Genomic DNA, 20,800 nt, shown 5'->3' on the forward strand with positions numbered 1-20,800 from the left:
TGACTATACGGCCCTAAGCAATCTACAGATTCAGTTCAATCCCTACCAAACTACCAATGTCATTTTTCAGACAACTAGAAGAAAAAATTGCACAATTTGTATGGAAACACAAAAGACCCTGAATAGCCAAAGCAATCTTGAGAAAGAAAAATGGAGATGGAGGATTCAGGCTCCCTCACTTCAGACTATACTACAAAGCTACAGTAATCAAGACAATATGGTACTGGCACAAAAATAGAAATATAGATCAATGGAACAGGATAGAAAGCCCAGAGATAAGCCCACGCACATATGGTCACCTTGTCTTTGATTAAAGAGACAAGAATATACAACTGAGAAAAGATAGCCTCTTCAATAAGTGGTACTGGGAAAACTAGACAGCTACATGTAAAAGAATGAAATTAGAACACTCCCTAACACCATATCAAAAATAATCTCAAAATGGATTAAAGACCTAAATGTAAGGCCAGACATTCTAAAACTCTTAGAGGAAAACTTAGGCAGAACACTGTATGACATACATCACAGCAAGATCCTTCTTGACCCACTTTCTAGAGAAATGAAAATAAGAACAAAAATAAACAAACAGGACCTAATGAAACTTAAAAGCTTTTGCACAGCAAAGGAAACCATAAACGATATGAAAATACAACCATCACAATGGGAGGAAATATTTATAAACTAAACAATTGACAAAGGATTAATCTCCAAAATTTACAAGCAGCTCATGCAGCTCAATATGAAATAAACAAACAACCCAATCCAAAAATGTGCAGAAGACCTAAATAGACATTTCTCCAAAGAAGCTATACTGATTGCCAACAAACACATGAAAGTATGCTCAACATCACTAATCATTAGAGAAATCACCTCACACCAGTCAGAATGGCCATCATCAAAAAATCCACAAAAAATAAGTGCTGTAGAGGGTGTGGAGAAAAGGGAACTTTTGTACTTTTGGGTTGTAAATTGATGCAGCCACTATGGAGAACACTATGGAGGTTCCTTAAAAAACTAAAAATAGAACTACCATATGACCCAGCAATCCCACTACTGGGCATATACCCTGAGAAAACCATAATTCAAAAACAGTCATGTACCAAAATGTTCATTGCAGCTCTATTTACAATAGCCAGGACATGGAAGCAACCTAAATGTCCATCGACAGATGAATGGATAAAGAAGATGTGGCACATATATACAATGGAATATTACTCAGCTATAAAAAGAAATAAAATTGAGTTATTTGTAGTGAGGTGGATGGACCTAGAGTCTGTCATACAGAGTGAAGTAAGTCAGAAAGAGAAAACAGATACCATATACTAACACAGTATAGCATGGTATAGCATGGAATATACCATGGTATATATGGTTTATACATGGAATCTTTAAAAAAAATGGTTCTGACGAATCTAGGGGCAGGACAGGAATAAAGTCGCAGACTTAGAGAATGGACTTGAGGACACGGGGAGTTGGAAGAGTAAGCTGGGAAAAAGTGAGAGAGTAGCATTGACATATATACACTACCAAATGTAAAATAGATAGCTAGTGGGAAGCAGCTGCATCACACAGGGAGATCAGTTGTGTGCTTTGTGTCCACCTAGAGGGGTGGGATAGGGAGTGCGCGAAGGAGATGCAAGAGGTAGGGGATATGGGAATATATGTATACATATAGCTGCTTCACTTTGTTATACAGCAGAAACTAACACAGCATTGTAAAGCAGTTATACTCTAATAAAGATGTTAAAAGAAGGAAAAGAATACCAAAATAAAATAAAATTAAATTAAATTCATAAATAAAAATAAAAGGGAATAAGACCTTCATGGAATGTACTAGTCCTTTGAAAGGAGAGGGATTTCTTTGGGTAAAGAATAGATTGATGTATGGGATGGTTCTCAGCTCATTTTATTAATTTATTCATTCATTCCTCTGACATTTACCAGAAACCCACATACTCTAGAACTTTAACCCAGGTCTGCTTGACCACAGAACATTAGATCTGAAATGATGTATTGAGTTGCCTCTCATGAGTAAGACTGAGTCTACAGTAATAAAAATGAAAATATTTGTGTTTCGCATAATACAATGCAGCGTGTTCTATAATAAAGAACTAACTGGTATTGTAGAGGAATAAATACTGAAATATGCTTTTAGGAATTTGGAAAGGTTTTATAGAAGGGATGGTAAGAGAGTTACATCAAAAAGGGGAAGCAGGAATTTAACAACTAAAGTAGAGAAGAAAGGCAGTTCTGTCAGAGGTAGCAATTTTTCAAAGGAAAATTATTATTACAAAACCTTGTGTGCCTGAGTGCCAAATTAGGATTTGTGTGAAGAAAGTGATGATGTTGGACATTTAGTTCAGGGATAGAATATGAGACACCATTTACCATACTAAGAGCTAGAGTTCTATTTTATAGATAATGAAAAATTGATAAAGACTTTTTAATCTAGAAAGTTATGTGATAAGAATTGTGTTTTAGAATGACAGCTCTGGGAATAGTGTGAGAGTAGCTTAGATGCACGATGTGAGTTGCACAGAAATGAGACAGAAGGTTTTTAATAATTAGTTTAAATAAAATAATAGGGATTAGCTGAGGATATAGAAATGGAAATGAATATGTAAACTATGTGCATGTTCTAGTGATATTATAGTTAGAATACCATAAATACAGATAGAGATCAAATATAGTATCATAGACATAGAAAGAGACCAAATTATGAATTATTAGCACAGTGAATGAGCAACAGTAATGGAAAGGAGTAGAGAAGAATCACCGTTAGACTGGATAGATGGTAATGTCAATATATCAAGCTAAGAAATAGAGCAAGAAGAACAGACTTGGGGATGAAGAGTGATTTCATTACACATCTGTTGAAAATGTGGTCCAGGTAAGAGTATATATTCAGTCAGCCAATATTTTTCACACTTCAGTCACTTGAACATAATCTTCGCAATTTCTGTCAAATTTCATCATCTGTACTATAATTTACTAAATGCTTATCTTTAAATTGATACATTTTTATCTACATACACTTATTTTAAGAAGACCTAGTACCTGTGTCACGAATGGGAACAAGTGTTGTCAATTGTCCTCTGTGGAAGTAAACATTAAAATAATGCAGTAGACCAAAACATGTTTAACATTTTCAATTATAAACACAATTTTACATCATTCTAAATCAAGACAAAAAAAATTCCTGTCCTTAATTTTGGAACATGGAAATACTAGTATGAACTGGAACATGGAATTGGAAATATCAGTATTTATTTATTTATTAGCTTTACTCAATAAAAGGGCTTTGAAGCGATGTCATTTCAGTAGCAATGAGCACCTCTAGTGCCCCATATATTCATTGGCCAGTAGGACCCACTCTGTATGACTCATTCACTCTCTGGCTCTGAATATGGTCTTAATATGGATCATAACTTACCCATCACTCTCAGATAATAAAAAGTTCTCTAACTTTAAATCAATTATCAATCTGTTCAATAATAATGTCTGGTTCAGTGTAATTATCAATACTCTAACCTTTATTTTAATTTTAATCCCCATCCCAGTTTGAACCAGCTGCGTGCAGCAAGACTGCCTCAGGAAAGAGGAAAGTGATCAGATTACTCTTTCTCTTCAAATCTACTTGTGCACTTCTTCCTAGCTTGCTAATTGTAGTTTCAACATATCCAGCATCAAACATGGGGAGAGAAATAAGAGACAATGAGCCAGGGAGTTCTCATTTGACCTTTCAGTCGTAGACTGGATATGGCACTTTATTGCTGGGTGTGTGCCTAAGTCACTCTTTCTTTCTTGGGGGGAAAGGGGCTTTGTAATTTTCACATATACCATCCCCTTTTTGGCAGAACAGGCTCCAATATCCTCTGGACAATCAGTATTGAGTAGACCTCACAGCATCTGTCTATAGAGTTATTCTTTCTCTTGCAGATGGCTTTCTTTGAAAGAATATAAAACAATTCTGCACTGTTTCTTTTTGTGTGGCCTTTAACTGCCCCTCTAGTCTGCTGGTATGTGTTGCTTTAGCCAGACTCTTGCCTTTTAAATAAATTCAAAATAATTTTAAATAAATTCTAAAGTGAAAATAATTTTCACTTTTGAATAAATTCAAAAGTCTACCCTAGAGGGTCTGGCATACCATTTTGGAATATGGAAGTAGATGATGTCTTTGGGCTTCAGAGGAAAAAAAAATTGAAGAAATTGCCATTCATATACTTAACACATTTTGATGTGTTTTGCTGTTGAAATATATTAGTGCACCTAAGCTAAGTGGCATTTGCTATTTCAGTGTCTGATTTTGCACCACACATCTTCGGAACTGATCTCCTATACATCTATGTTGTCATTTGCTAACCAAGTTAAGTGGAGAAAAGTAGATTCTTCATCAGTTCTTCTCCAATTACTACTATTATCCATATCACAGTAAGTTAATCATGAAGTCTTCGTTAGTATAATGCTAAATGGAAGTGATTTATGTAACTCAGGATTTGTCTTTATTTTTAGGGGGAGTGGATAATGGAAATCTAATATTATTTCTTGATTTTTGAGTTTAAACCTCTGTTCTTATATACTTTACAGGGACCAACACATTAGGTTTGGAACAGGGCCTTAGCAGTAATTTAATTTCTTCTCTACAAACCTTCAATAGTTGCAAGATACTTTTGGCCCTGGTGCCAGGAAGTGCTGGTTGTTTCTTAAAAATACCTCCTTGTCCTTTCTTGAAGCTGCTATTGAGAGTACTTGCCACTTGGTTAAGTTGCCAGGAGGAGTGCACACAGTCGTGCAGTATGGCTATCAAAGATGTGCTATTGTAACTCCTCCCTTGGTTCAGGATTCAGGGTACAAGTATACAATATTTTACGGTACCCATTATCATAGGAACACCTCAGTGACAAGTTGTTCTTTACAATCAAATCTCTGACCCAGTTCAGCTACAAGGATATAAATATTACCAGTATCAACAGACTAAAACAGCAACCAAATTTCTATTAAATTACACCTCCAGGCAAGTATTCAAAAAGGATATATATACATATATATGAAGTATTATTCAGCCTTAAAGAAGAAGGAAATTCTTACACATGCTACAACATAGATGAACCTCAAAGACATTATGCTAAGTGGAATAAGCCAGACAGAAAATGACGAATTTTGTATGAATTTGCTTTTATGAGGTACCTAGAGTAGGCCAGTTTATGGAGATAGAAAATAGAATAGTGGTTGACAGGGGATGAGGGAAGGGAGAATTGGGAGTTATTTTTTAATGGATATAGAGTTTTAGTTATGCAAGTTGAAAAGAGTTATGGGGATGAATGGTGGTGATAGTTGCACAATATGAATGTACTTAATGCCACTGAACATTATACCTAAAAATGGTTAAAATCACAAAATTTGTTATGTATATTTTAGTACAATTTAGAAAAGTGAAAGATGGACAGGTGTAGTAAAGGAGATAACCTCTAAATGTTGGTCAGGACCAGATTAATAATGTCAGGCTATGGAGAGTAGCCTGTTTTCAAGCTCTGACAAATGAAAAGGCTAGACAAAGTAGGATGGAAGTAAATACTGATAAAGTATTGAGATTCCATTTACCTACAGGCAGTCAATGGTGTGATCGCTGCTCTCAAAGATTTATATTTCCTCCTTCCCCGTGCATGCGTGTCATCTTCCTATGTGGGATAAACTTTGAAAAATCAATTATGCTGAAACTTTTTTTTCTGAGAATGATTTCAGCATTATCATAATATATATTTGGAAAATTCATATTCCATTCACCTCGCATGCCATCTTTATCAACTCTCCATCCTTGCTTTTTTACCTTTCCCAAACAAGTTTGTCCATGAGAATTTAAACTGCTTAGCTCTGGTGACAGAAGTGGTATGCAGTTCATCCAACAGTCATTCTTCTTTTTCTTACATATGTTCATTCTGATTTTAGGTTGGCAGCAATATGCTCAGTAAAGGCATGCCCCTCCCCCAGCGATAGGGGGTAAACTTTGGGCTAAGCAATTAGAGTTGACCTATTCACCCTTACCAGTGGTTCATTTCAGGGTGGGCCTATGACCCAATTTTCACCAATGAGAATAAAAGAAGTCTTCTGGGTGACTACTGAGGAAGATTTCCCTTGCTGCTAAAAAATGAAGTAGGAGAGACAATTGCTTCTCTCTCTCTTCTTCCTTCCTGGTATGTGAGAATGTGATTTCCAGAGTTGAGACAGACATGCTGTGACTTTGGCAGGACACACTGTTGATGCATTGAAGAATACAGATCAGAGATGATGAAAGAGAAAGAGCTGGGCTCATGTTAACATCACTGAATTACTACTCTGGAATTGTCTAACTTTGGGATTCTTGCAATGTGGGAAAATGGCTGTTTGTATTGCGTAAGGCACTTTCAGTCGAGCATTTGTTTAATTCAAGGTTTATTTTATCTTAACTGATACACTCCTTTCTTTTATTTATTTATTTATTTACTTATTTTGAAGGTGTAATCTTTATCCTAGTGGACATTTCTCTAAAGAAGAGAATAAAATGAAGCATGGTAGTGGGCTCAGGGGAGTGAAGGTGGGTGGCATAAGTTCACATAGTTACTCGATATGTTTTCCATTAATAGATAAATATTTATGTTAGATTAATTATCTATAAAAGCAAGGAAAAAAAGAACAAATCAATATTCTCTTATCTTTTGCCATCTTATTTTCTGAGTTGTGTTTACAGACTCTTTCCAAGCTTATGGAAAGTTGTCAGTCTTCAATTGGTAGGTTCTTGCAAAACAAACAAACTTCTAATTCATACAAGAAAATATTTTAAAGAAATCCTTAATTCCAATCAAAAGCGGATTTCTGAAATGTACAATTTTCAATTGCTTACTTATCTCTCTTTTCTTGGGTATTAAAAGCAGTCCTAATTCTCACTTAAAATATTTTTCCCGGGGCTTCCCTGGTGGCTCACTGGTTAAGAATCCGCCTGCCAACACAGGGGACACGGGTTCGAACCCTGGTCCAGGAAGATCCCGCATGCCACGGAGCAGCTAAGCCCGTGTGCCACAACTACTGAGCCTGTGCTCTAGAGCCACGAGCCACAACTACTGGGCCCGTGTGCCGCAACTACTGAAGCCCGAGCACCTAGAGCCCGTGCTCCACAACAACGGAGAGTAGCCCCTGCTTGCTGCAACTAGAGAAAGCCCCCATGCAGCAACGAAGACCCAAAGCAGTCAAAAATAAAAATAAATAAATAAAAATATTTTTCTCTTTTAAGTGGAAAGAATGAAGATGTGTTATGGATGCTGAAATCCTGTTAGCTTCACCAGTGATTGCTGTGTACCTGCAGGTAAGTGATTACTCTTTAATAAACTGAGATGAGACTCTTAATCATTAATAAAATTCGTTAGGTGTGGCAGAATCCCAGATGCTTGTATAATTCCTCTCATCTCCCTGCTTAAGTAAAGTCACCTGGGAAATATGGTTAATTGTTTGTAGCCCGAAAATATGTCAAAATGCACAGTTGTGAAAAAAAAATAGCAATGATTTAATTTGCAGACTTGCATCCAATAATTGCAGAACAAATAAGACTTGGAGAAAAGAAGGAGATCAAATCTAGGATTGGTTAAGATATACAATGGTATTGGTGTTTGAAAATAACGGAAAAGTAAAAACAATCAGATGATCCACAGATGAAGGGAAATAATGACCTGCGTCTGAAAGTGAAACAAGATGGCTTGAATAGAACCCCGCACAAAAAACAATATTCTTTTGTGATCTAAAGGGGCAGGTATATTGAACTAAATTGAGTGTATGTTGGCACAAAAATTTGCAATGTCTTCTTCTCCAATAGGTGATAAAAATGTAGCAGTGGATCACACAAAGCACAGAATTTTAGAATGTTTTTCTTATTCATATTAAGTTCAGAAAGAAATAGAGCTCAACTCATCTAGGAAGCACTTTATTGTTAAGCAGTTTGGCTCAGTTTATCCCTTTATTGATATTCCTTCAGTACCAAGAATAAACTATGTTTAAATAACATTTAATTCTGTTTGTTAGAATATTACTGTGAAAATGTCTCTTTGTTTCACATGAATGTCTCATACTTAAATACTCAAACATTTACTCAAATAAATGTGTACTTTAAAGGCTATGGTAAGAAATTACATTTTCTTTTTTTTTTTTTTTAGCATTTCTTCTCTCTTTTCCATTCTCCTTGCCCCAGTACCTCAGTACGTGGTTTTATTTTTTTGTTTTTGTTTTTTATTGAACTATAGTTGATTTATAACAGTGCTTCTTACATAGCAGAAATTAGAAGATTTAAATTAGCCAATTGACTTTTTAAATTGAAATTCATGAACACATAGAAAAATGCAGCCCTATGCAACAGCTATTTGTTTAACCAGCGTGTTGCTAAGTTTTAAATATGAATTAATATAAATTAATACATTTTTTTAAATATGAAATTTTTTAGGCACACAAATTCATCTCCTAATATTTCAGTCTAAAAACCCTGATAATGGACTTCCCTGGTGGCGCAATTGTTAAGAATCCTCCTGTCAATGCAGGGGACATGGGTTCGAGCCCTGGTCTGGGAAGATCCCACGTGCCATGGAGCAACTAAGCCCGTGTGCCACAACTACTGAGCCTGTGCTCTAGAGCCCGGTAGTCACAGCTACTGAAGCCCGCGTGCCTAAAGCCTGTGCTGCACAAGAAGAGAAGCCACCGCAATGAGAAGCCCGCTAACTGCAACGAAGAGTAGCCCCCGTTCGCCACAACTAGAGAAAGCCCGCAAGCAGCAACAAAGACCCAACGCGGCCACAAATAAATAAATACTTTATTAAAAATAATAATAAATAAAATAAAAGTCCTGATAACAAGTTGTAGTTGTTGAAAATTGACAGAGTAGTTGCTAAGTGTAAAAGCTGTTGACAGCTTTTAACAGCTATTTTCTAAGATGTCATTCCCTATGTACTCAGGAAAGCCAAGTTGAACACTTTGTACTGTTAATCTTAAGAAACTATGGCACTTCAAGCTTTATGAGAATTAAGGCTGAACCTACATATATAATTCACTATTATATTCCTATTTTTAAAAGAATCAATTTCTGTGTACAAAGTGAGGTTCATATCACATGTCCACTTTCAGCACATTCACTTGGAGGGCCTTAATAGCTCGGCTAGTAGTGTTTTCTTTAGATGATAGTATTGACCTGTGGAGTCATAGAAGTATTCTGTGTAATAACAGCTAAAAATTATTTCTAAATCCTTAAGACCCATAAAGTCATATATCAATAACCAAGTTAAGCTATATTTTCATTTTTCCTGTCTAATATTAATTTCTCTCTGAACTGTTTTGTTGGCAAGATTTGAAAAATATTCTTGATATTACAGTAGACCTGAGAAAAACTTATTTTGATTTAATCAAAAGTGCATAAATAGAAACATCAAAAAATTCAGTGTGTGTGTGCACACGTGTTTGTGTTTTAATAAAGCTGTTTATGAGCATTGAGCATGTCGGGCTAAGGTTAAAAAATACCTTATAGTTTATCAGTCGTTGGGTTTTTCTTGCTAGCATAGTTATAAACATGGATGGCTGGTTTAAAGTGAAAAAAAAGCAATATTAATCTTAAGAAGGGTTTCCTGACGTACATTTTCAGTAAACCGTTTCTTTTTAGTGATCATATGCTTCATGCACTATCCGTATAACATATCATGCCTGGTTTCATCAGCAATTATAAAATGTCATCTTCTAAGACGTGATAAGCTCAGCAGGTTAAAATGGATGCAGTTCACTAAAGTCCTTAACTCTAACTTTAAGTAAAACTTTTCCTACTGAATAGGTTTAAAAGGAAAAAGAATCATCTAGATCCTTATTTTGCAATATTGCGTAGTCAATAGTGCATAATCAAGGAATCTATAAAAGTATAAGAACACGTTGTTTTGCCTTGATAGTATTGAATATAAATAGATAATATAATGTAAAAATATAAATGGAGTCCGAAAAGTGTAGTTTATCAAAACAATATTAAAATGTATAATATAAAGGTACTGTAATCTTTTAAATTGTAAAAAGGGCCATGAAAATATAATCTTTAATAAGATTTCATGCTCTCATAACAACAAGCACAGTGCCAGGCATATAGTAAGAATCAATATGGAAAAGTTGTTAGGACATAATAAAAAGATTCTAATTTCTAGACTTACATCAGAACTTCCACTGCTCCCCTGGAAAACTCACTATCCTAAGGCAGCAGATTTAGATGATCATTTTAAAAGTTTCTTATGTCCTGAGATGATTAAATGACAGTGTACTTTCTTTGCATAATATTTTATCAGTTTAAGTTATCAAGTACAAAGATACCCATGAATATTTTTGAGGTTGAGCATTTTTAAAAATCAGATCTATATAGAAGGGAGGAACACAGACTTTTTACATTTTTTGGTTGGCGGTGACCTATTGTTCAAATCTACCTTATCATTTTGGATTTGCCTCAAAGGTAGTCATCATATGTTAATATTCTTCTGTTTCCCCAACTAGATATGTTTATCAGTCTTACTGCCTAAGCATAGAGTAGATTTAAGAAAGTTGGGAAGAAATCTGAGAGTAAATTTTAAAAGCTTAATGTTTAATTTATTTACCACATAACAAGAATGTAGTACAGTTCAAAATTAGAGTTTCTAATGCTTTTGTTTGCAATAATATAAAAGCCATCTAATTATAAAAGCAATTGCCTTTGCATCGTGGGGAAAAAAGTTAGTTTTGATTCTACAAAATTCTGGACATCCTCCTGTGATATGCAAATAGTTACTTAGCAGGAATCATTGCCCAATGAAAATTATCATAAAGTATTAATGATCTGATACAAGAATGTTCGATAGAACAGAATCTACAATTTTAGATTCAGAAAAGACTTTTGAAATAATTTTATTAAATCCCCTCATTTATTAGATGAGAAATCAGGAGTCCAGAAATATTAAAGAATGTGCCACATCTAGTTAGAGTCAGATTTAAGACTTGAATTCAGTTCTCCTAGTTTTCTAAATATTCTTTCCATCAACGTGTAAATTGTTACTGGACAAATTAGAATGATTACCCCGTTTCTTTCTTGGTGGAAATCCTCTGCTGTGTGTTAGCACTCATGTGAAGGAAATCAATATGGTCTTATACCATGAGATAGATAGCTCTTTAAATTAGTTTTCCAGAAACAATTCAGGTTAGTTTGAAGACTAACAGGGAAAATAAAAGGCTGGACTTTAGAGATTTATCTTTATAAATATATGAGTTAAAAATTATTAGATTAACCTCTCAGTCTTTATCATTATGCAATTTATGCTTACCAAATTTTTGCCTTCCACAAAGTTTCCTTTAAAGAAGTTTAATACCTAATTTGAGATTTAAGAACAGGGATAGATTTACCATGGTAGGATATACACAGTAGTTATTGGCACAGTAACAGTTCAGGTTTTAAATCTGAAATTGGAATGAAAGTGAGGCCTGCCAAAGATCAGGTGATAAGCTCAAAAGAGGAAGAAATGTGATTATCCTGCCACCCAGGGCCTCATAACTTTCAGGTGGATAAGTTTGTCCAACCTGTAAGAACAGCTTTGCTCAATGATGCTGAGAGACGCAAGCTGAGAATTACCAGCAGTCTCTTGAGTGGACATGGCTCAGTAGTGCCTAATCCAAGGGGAAATGATTAGGCTGACTGCCCTGGCCAAGGCAGAGACTGAGAGGATTGTAGCTAAAGATAAACATAGGGAGAGGTAGTTAAGAGAAAGGAGCAGCCGTGGATTTGGCCCAGGTATATAGGTACAGCAATAGTTCAGGGCAAGATGAATTATTTTTCAGGTTGTGCCTATTGGAAATAAGGAGTCCAAGTAACTTTTATGAGATAAAGAATAGTGTCCAAGTTTCTTAGAGCATGAATTTTCACCCATCTGGATTTTGCCTAATAAGCTACCAAAGTGGAATGCACTTCTAGTGGAGTCTCTGTCACTGGGAGAGCGGCGGGACTGTCCAACAGCATCAGCTACCATTTGGGGTCTGGCTTAGCTTGTTCTACTCTGGCAATCTCTGCCCATGAATATTCATTTGCTGACATCTGTAAGTGGAAATATATTCTTTACTACAGGACAATTCTAAGTAAATAAAATTTGAGTGAGGGAATTCACTCAAGAATGCCTCCTGTTCATTCCTATTCAATTCAGGAAACAAATATTAATAAGCAACATGCTAGACCAGATGTTATATGGGCTATAATCCAGAAGCTGAAGTTAAGATAATGCAAACTGTCATCTAAAACAAGTGATCTGTGCATGGATTTTTCTATAAGATTCAAGGTGAATGAACCTTAACACAAAGTCCTCTCAACCTAATGGCAGGTTTCTCCCCAGCATCAACTTCCTATTTTATGTAAACCCATTTTGATTGGTACCTCTGCCCTCCCTCTGAAATATAATCATTTAATATCCTAAATAGTCATATCTGCCCTATTCTTAAGAATTATTTTATTTTGTATCCCTACTCTGATGATGTTTGAATCTGAAAGGTAAATATCTTACTCTTTCTGTTTCTCCCTCATCCTTTTTTCACTCTTTAAATTGAAATCTTCTCTTAAGGGTCATGGAATATCCTTTCCTTAATGGATCTGGGCCAGGATGATCGTAACTATTCTCAATGGAAAAGCTGAAATATGATGGTGCATCTCAGTCCAGATGACTGTACTAAAGTAGGGAGGAAAAGAGGAATACGTGAGAGACCCAGTCTAGCCAGTTTAGTGCCTCTTTGTACTCGCTTGCCCTATTGTGACTGTGAAAGTACAGGAAAAGAAAAACTGGCCTGAGAAGGGCATGGGTTCAGGTTCCTCCATAGATGAGGCTCTCTCACATCATTAGGGCAAGCCACTGAGTCCAGCAAAGGTGGTAGTTGAGAGTGAGAGGGATATAGAATGGGTAGTCGAAGAGAGAGATGGTATCAATTGCAGCCTGCTACCAACTACAGTGGCAATGGTTATAGTTTGTCCCACTAGCTTTTTTTCTGAGTTTCTTCTTAGGAGAAGAAGCTCACCAGCATCCTGGAGGGTCTGCTTTGGTAGGGATGGATTTTGGTAGACATGGAGATACACTGCCCTGATCCTTTCAAAAGGATTTTCTGCCTAGCTGTGGATTGTGTAGTCTGAAGGTGGCTTCCATTTCTCAGCTTTTTCAGGGTCTGCCTGAGCTTCAGAGAGCTGCCGTCCTGAGGTCAAACTTTTCCTGGGAACCCTGGATCCAGTGACTGAGTGAAGCAGAGATATAAAGGTAGAGCCATGTACCTTAATGCAATTTACTGTGTTGTGCACCTTCCTCTCAAAGGTAAAAAGAGTAAAAAAATTAGTCTTCCCAGTGCCATTTCTATCATGTTAACAGCTTTTCCTAAGTACTTGAGCACAACATATTGGACATCTTGTACCCAATAGTAATGGCGAAAATTAAAATTTTAGAGATAAGTTTAATGGGTACTTGAACTCTTTGAGCTACTGGATGTTTGGTAGGTACATCTAATAATTATGTGCTTTTCAGCGTAAAGAAACATATAGCGAGTTGCCTATTAGATAGCCATTACCTTCTTCTTCCTTAATTAAAAACAAAAGCAAAAACAAAACAGTAAGATTCCTTGTGCAAATACTATGTAAACTATTGAGATAGATACAAGCAAAAGGCACAGACAGGAACTTCCAGGTATGCTCCTTCAGACTGGGATACACACTTAGCATAAGCCCTCTTTGACTGTTACTTTTCATCCTCCTGCTTCTTTGCTTGAGCCCAGGTGTGATGCCTGGAACTCCAGACATTTTGTAACTTGAGACTAACTTGAAGGTACAAAACATGTGCGAAGGAGAGTAAAGCAGAAAAATTAAAATATCTTGGGTTCTGATCACACGATGGAGTTGTCAGACCTACCGTGGAGTGCCTTTCTCAGAACTCATTTTATTGAGAGAGATTTAGGCCTCTATTTTTTTTTTTTTTTTTTTTGCGGTACGCGGGCCTCTCACTGCTGTGGCCTCTCTCGTTGTGGAGCACAGGCTCCGGATGCGCAGGCTCAGCGGCCATGGCTCACGGGCCCAGCCGCTCCGCGGCATGTGGGACCTTCCCCGACCGGGGCACAAACCCATGTCCCCTGCATCGGCAGGCGGACTCTCAATGACTGCGCCACCAGGGAAGCCCTAGGCCTCTATCTTTTTGAGGCACTGTTATTCCTGGTTTCTGTTGCTAGCCTCTGAATGAATCGCTAAGTGATAGTTACTTTAGCCTGGTAACCGAAACAATTATTTGATTGAATTATTTAATGAGTTGAATTCTATGTCCGTGTTGGATATTTGATTTTTATCTTAGTTTTCAGTTCTATATGAATATTGTCATTGATAATCGTTAAAAATTATTTTTTCTCACTAGAAGCTACATTCACGTCTCGTCTTAGCTTATCCATGTCATTCCGGACTTTGGGTAAAATAGTTAACTCTTACTTTGAGGAACATCTTCAGTAACATAAAAATTTGAATGTAAAATACTTTATGGATTGTATGAATAATTTTCCATTGGTTTTAACTGGATTTAGAGAAATTAAAAATCAGAATAGCTTAAAACATCTTCAATGGTCACTCATCCTTTATAATTAATCTCACACAAGAGAAAATTTTCATTAATCTTAAGTGTCTAATTAGTCACTTATCTGCAGTTGGGGATTTGTAGCTACATGCTGATTTAATTAGAATGTCTTTAAAATTCACTTCTTTTATCTTCTTTTTCTCTTTTATACAAATATTACTTGATAAAGATGAATTTTTGTTTAGATATCTATATCATTTTGTTTAGAGTCTGCATCATCTGATTAGACTTCTTTCTCAGATACACACTAAATTATTCACTATAATATGGGCCAGGGATTAAAAATTAACCACCCAACTTCAAAATTAGTTTTGGGGACCAAATTAAGATTTAAAGGCATAAGATTTACTTAATTATACTCCTTGTTGATATCAAGGCAACTATAATGTAGGAAATCTATAAAATAAAATGTTTAAGAATAAGTCTCCTTCAGCCTCAATGTCTCAGACTCTAAAATGGGTCCAAGAATTTTCTCTCCTTTGCTAGCCTCTCAGGATTGAACATGATGAGAGCAACAACCTACTCAAATAAACAAACCTTGAAAACCAAAAAAAAAAGTATCCTAGTCTCCCATCTTGTTGAAGAATATTATTTCATAAGCATCTGTTATCTCAAACATAAAATACAGCCATCACATTAAAATGCAAGGGTGTTTCCATTATTGCTTCTATATTGAAAAAAAGGCTGATATAATTTCTAGTGTTCGTATTACATTGGGGATCTGACGTGAACTTAAGGCTAGTGCCATCTATTTGAACTTAAGATGTATTCTCTCAAAAATTCTCATTATTTTAGAGTTATATAATGTCTTTAATAATATACTTCTCAAATATTTCCTCTTATTTCTAAAGAACTGATAGTGGAGTTACATAATAATATCTTAAATAAAATGTCTTAGTAAGAAGTGTGTATTCTACCACACTGTACATACTTTACATACTGCATCTTTCAAATATGTTCACAATGAATTGCCCCTATGATATAAGGAAGTGCTTTCTGTTATCTGTATCAGTCAGCATAATGCATCTTCAAACAATTTTTGTTTGCCTCTTAAAATATCAGGGCAAATATAATGACAACTGTGACCTTAAGTCTGATATATGTCAATTCACTGTAACTGTAATCTAATAAAAATATATTTAAAAAGCAACTCTAATATGGATAAGCCTGTCTTTTATATTCTTAAATCAAAAGCAAAAAAGTTTCCATTTTTGTGTCTGCCAGTCCAATGGGGAACTTGCTTATTTATGGATTCACTGTGACTGTTTTTTAGTGGATGATTGTTCTGTTAGAGAATTAGTGGTTTATTACTTGTTTCAAAATTTAAAATTGAGTAACTAAAATAACTAATATGTAATTTAAATAATCATAGAACTTCTTTTTATCTTTTTGTTGTTTTAGTATAAAGGAATAATTATATTTATTTTAAAACAGAATTTTCTTCTTTTCACTTTTATTGTGGAAAACCTCAAACATATAAAAATAGAGAAAATAGGATAACAAACCTCTGCATACCCATTATCAAACAAATGATCAGTATCTAAAACTCCCTGAATCGTCTTATATGTTTTATATTATTTCTTCAATTAAGGACCGAAGGAAACTCCATCCATTACAATTAAGACTCTTTTAGCCTACACATTCCCTCTCCATCTCTTTGATTTTTTGTTGCAATTTATTTATTTACTTCTTTTAAAAAACCAAGTAATTTGTTGTACAGAGTCCCACATAATCAGGATTTTGCTCACTGCATCCTCCTGCTATAGCTTCCATATTCTTATGTTATGAATACTTGCAAGAATATTGGCGAAGAATACTTCATAGCTGGTGGTATGTACTTTCAGCAGAAAGCACATCATTTTGGGGAATATTAACAACCGTTGGTAATAGTTGCTATGATTTATTTAGTATGCATCACAAAATGGTAATATTCAAATGCAGTCATTTCTTCTTTATTTGTGGAAATATTTCAATATAGAGAAACATCTCCTGAGCAGCTATTTGATTACCCTGAAGTAGAATTTGTATTAAAAAAAAGTGAAATTAATTCTAGTTATTATATATAGCCATTTTCAAAATAGTTTCTTCCCTGGCATTCCTTATTAGTGACCAAAAATAAAAAAACAAAAACCACTTATATTTCATTTTCTTTAGTATAATGATGTCATGGAGTGAACTATATATAATACATTGCAATTTATTACCATTATAATTCTTACTGATGTGCATGCTCAATTAATCTCACCATCAGCAATCGCTTCAAGTTGGCTCCTGCATTCTTTGGGCACAATCCTTGGTACTGGTAGTCTTTGAGAGCTCTGTTGCTTTTTGGTATGGCAAGATATTTCAGGCTCATCTCTTATATTTTTAACTCCAGACCTCTAACTCTACTGACTCCTTAGACTAAGTAAGCAACGTGTATGTTTGTGCAAAAATCAATACAGTTGATAAAAATTGTAGAAGAATAAACTTCCTGAAATTACATGATAAGATCTGGGTATTATAGCAGCTTGACTGTTCAGAGAAATATGAATTCATCTTCTCTTCATTCACTAAAAATTTTAACTTCCCTTCTCTTTTATATTATATACATACTCACGTGTGCTTGCTTTTAGATATTTACTTTCCTTCTTTCCATTCTTTCCTTAACTCTTTATTCCATCTAGGCTTTATTTATATGCTGTGAGATAAGGATATAAGCTTACCCTTCCCCCGAAGCTTTCTAACACCATTTATTGAATCATTCTTTTCTCCCCAGTGTTTTGAAATTGTATCTTAATAATATACCAAATTTTTTCATGATCACATCGCTTTTAAATTTTATATTTAATTCTATTAATTGATATTCCTTTTCTGATACCATCATTATCTTAATTTTTGGAAAATTTAATTCTAGTTTAATATCTTATAGTACAGCTACATTCTCATTGTTATTATTTAAAAAAATATTTTATTGTCTACCGTTACCTATTTATCCTCCGAAGTTAAATTTAACATTATTTTCTAATGTTAATAAGTTACTTTGATATTTTGATGAATATTGTAAGCGGATTTAGACATAAAATTAGGGATGAAAATAGTAAACCCATTTAGGGATAATTGGAATCCAAAGAATTTGAAAATTCTCATCTATCACCATACTATATCTTTCCATTTATAGAAATTATTAAATGATTTTTTTTTAAGTATTGTAATTTTCTCAAGTTTATCTTTAGGAAGCATACATTTTCATTGCTAATGAAGATAAGAATTTATTTTCATTATTGTTTCTAATAGTTATTAGTATACCAGAAGGATATTTTTTGATATATTTATTTTGTAAACAACTATGTTACATTTGGGAGGAGTATCCTCAAGAGCACCTTTCCTTTAATCTGAATAGGACCCTATTGAAACCTTCATGAAATCCAGGCATAAGTTCAAATAGTAATTTTCTGCTGCCTACTGAGTACTCAGATACTGTAAGATTATAGGCTACTAAACTTCCTGCTCAGCTGTGACCAAGGCTTAAATAAGAAGACAGGACCCTTATACTATTTGTATTGCTACTCAGATTCTGTTTTAACCCCATGTCCAACGCTTACAGAGGACCAGTTGTTTAAAATACAGGGGAGGAAGTATCCATTGATTTCTAAACTATTGTTCATTCAACTATCAAATTAATTGGGATGAGTTGTCAGCATGTCAGGATTTCCACTACATGGTCTATGCTTTCGTATTGGAGGAGACTTGTGATTCCAAGTAGACGTGAAAGTGCGTTAACCATGGCAGACCTCCCTGCCTTTTTAAAAATTTAATACTGTTATATAGTGTACATAGATTGGTCAGTATGAAGTTTCTAAATATAGTTTCTAAAATCTTTAATTTTCAGTGAAGTATAGGTGTGCCAAAAAGGAAGGCAATCATGTTGATTGCTAATATCTGATACACATATAAATATTTTATTTTGTAAATTAAAAATTTATAAAACTATAAATGTGTATAGGACATGTTTTACAAATAATTTCTTCATGCCCTGCTTCTTTGAAACCTTAAGAAATCTGTGGCACTAGGCAGGAGAGAGATTTTCATCTCTACTAATCGTTCATTCAGCACATATTTATTGAAAACACACTAGGTGCCATACTGGAAACTGAACTTGAGGGCTCAAGATAAAAGGCATAATCCTTGTATTCCCAGAGTTTACAGTCTATTGGGAGAACAAGGCAAGAAAATTGATAATGTTAACAAAAGTGTGAAAAATAGTGTAAGAGAGGTCAATATGGAAAGATAAGGAGAAACACCCCACCCAGAGTGGAGAAATGAGACTTCTACTCATAGAAATGGTAGATGAACCAAGCCTTAAATGTTGAATAGGGACAAAGTGAAGAATGGGAGGAAAAGTGGAAACGTAAGCAGGGATAAAATCATGGCATTCTCCTATGGGAATGGTAAATCAACGAAAGGTTTTAACCAGGGAAACGATACTATGACAATGGCATTTTAGATTGAGTATACTAGCTATTGTTTGGAAATATGTAGTAAGAATGTTAAGAACATGAGTTTGCAATAAAGCAATGACTGTGAAATTTAGAGTAGGGAATGAGTTCAAAGGATAATAAATAAATAATATTTATATGACTCATTGCAGAACTAAAGTTATTGGTCAATGTGTAAGAAATTAAAAGTGACCTATAGGTTGAGATTTTGGTATTTAGAGATATGGAAGAGACGTGAATGAGTAAAACTGGGATTAGTATGGGACATGCCAAATTTGGGTTTTCTTTCTCTGAAAGCTTGTTGTAGTGAGTAGTGCAATGATCCCTAGAGATGTCTGCTTCCTGATGCCCCAGATTCTATGAATATGTTGTTACATGACGCTGAGGCAGCAGTGCCATGGAATAGTGTCATAAACCTTTAGACAGTGTTTTTCGTTTGTTTTAGTTGTTTGTTTACTCTGGGAAATTTCCAGCAAAGTAGAAGGAGGAGAGTATTAACAAATATTAATGATAGCTACCATAAAATGATTGCTTATTGGAATCCAGGAACTGGGCTGAGCACTTTTCATGAATTAGCTAATTTCTTCCTTCTAATATACTTTGAGGTAGGTATTAATAATACTATTTTCTATATGAGGGATCTGAGGTTTAGGTAGATTAAGTACTCACCTACTTTCAGAGTCAACTCAAGTCTGTCTTTAGCCTCTTTGGAATCTGTTTGGCTTCCAAGCCCAGAAGGATACTAAATTCAGAGCCAGGAAAGCCATTCTGAACATATGGTTCTCTACTTCTTTGCTAAGATTTCAGTTTTTACCAAAGAATTCTTACATTTCCTGGGAGGATTTGAGTTGAAGCCACTTCCCTGGAAGCAAGAACAAGCACTCAATTGAATTTCATTTGAATCCAGGTTTTTCACAATGACAGTTGTGAAATGTTGAAGTTTCTTCTCATTTTAATGTTAACTTTAATGCCCTCCAGTCTGAGATTATTGGAGAAGGTAAAAGTTTCAATGTATATGTAATTGTGGTAAATGATTATTGTAAATTGTGCCCATTTATTTAGAATTGCAGCTTTAATATTAATAATAAACCTATAAACTATTTTCACAGAACACTTATCTATTATTATTGCCAGAACTGCTCATTCCCTTTCAATTTTTCTGTCTTTCTGGCCATATTTTATTTTCCATATTTTAAGTGAGCCTGACAAGCAATGGGGCAGAAAATACGTTCCAAATTCACTACATTAAAAAAAAAAACAAAGTTTCCTTCAATAATGTTGTTGTCCTAAATACATATAAAAAGGAAAAATCTACAGTTAGATTCACTTTCTCGGGTCAACAATCCACTTGTGTTTTATATATATATATGTGTGTATATATATATATATACACACATATATATATATTTTTTAATAAATTTATTTATTTTTTGGTTGTGTTGGGTCTTCGTTTCTATGTGTGGGCTTTCTCTAGTTGTGGTGAGCGGGGGCCACTCGTCATCACGGTGCGCGTGCCTCTCACTGTCATGGCCTCTCTTGTTGCAGAGCACGGGCTCCAGACGCGCAGGCTCAGTAGTTGTGGCTCACGGGCCTAGTTGCTCCGCGGCATGTGGGATCTTCCCAGACTAGGGCTCGAACGCATGTCCCCTGCATTGGCAGGCGGATTCTCAACCACTGTGCCACCAG

Source organism: Monodon monoceros, unplaced genomic scaffold (genome assembly GCF_005190385.1).
Source record: "Monodon monoceros isolate NGI ecotype Baffin Bay Population unplaced genomic scaffold, NGI_Narwhal_1 Super_Scaffold_2, whole genome shotgun sequence".
Taxonomy (NCBI): domain Eukaryota; kingdom Metazoa; phylum Chordata; class Mammalia; order Artiodactyla; family Monodontidae; genus Monodon; species Monodon monoceros.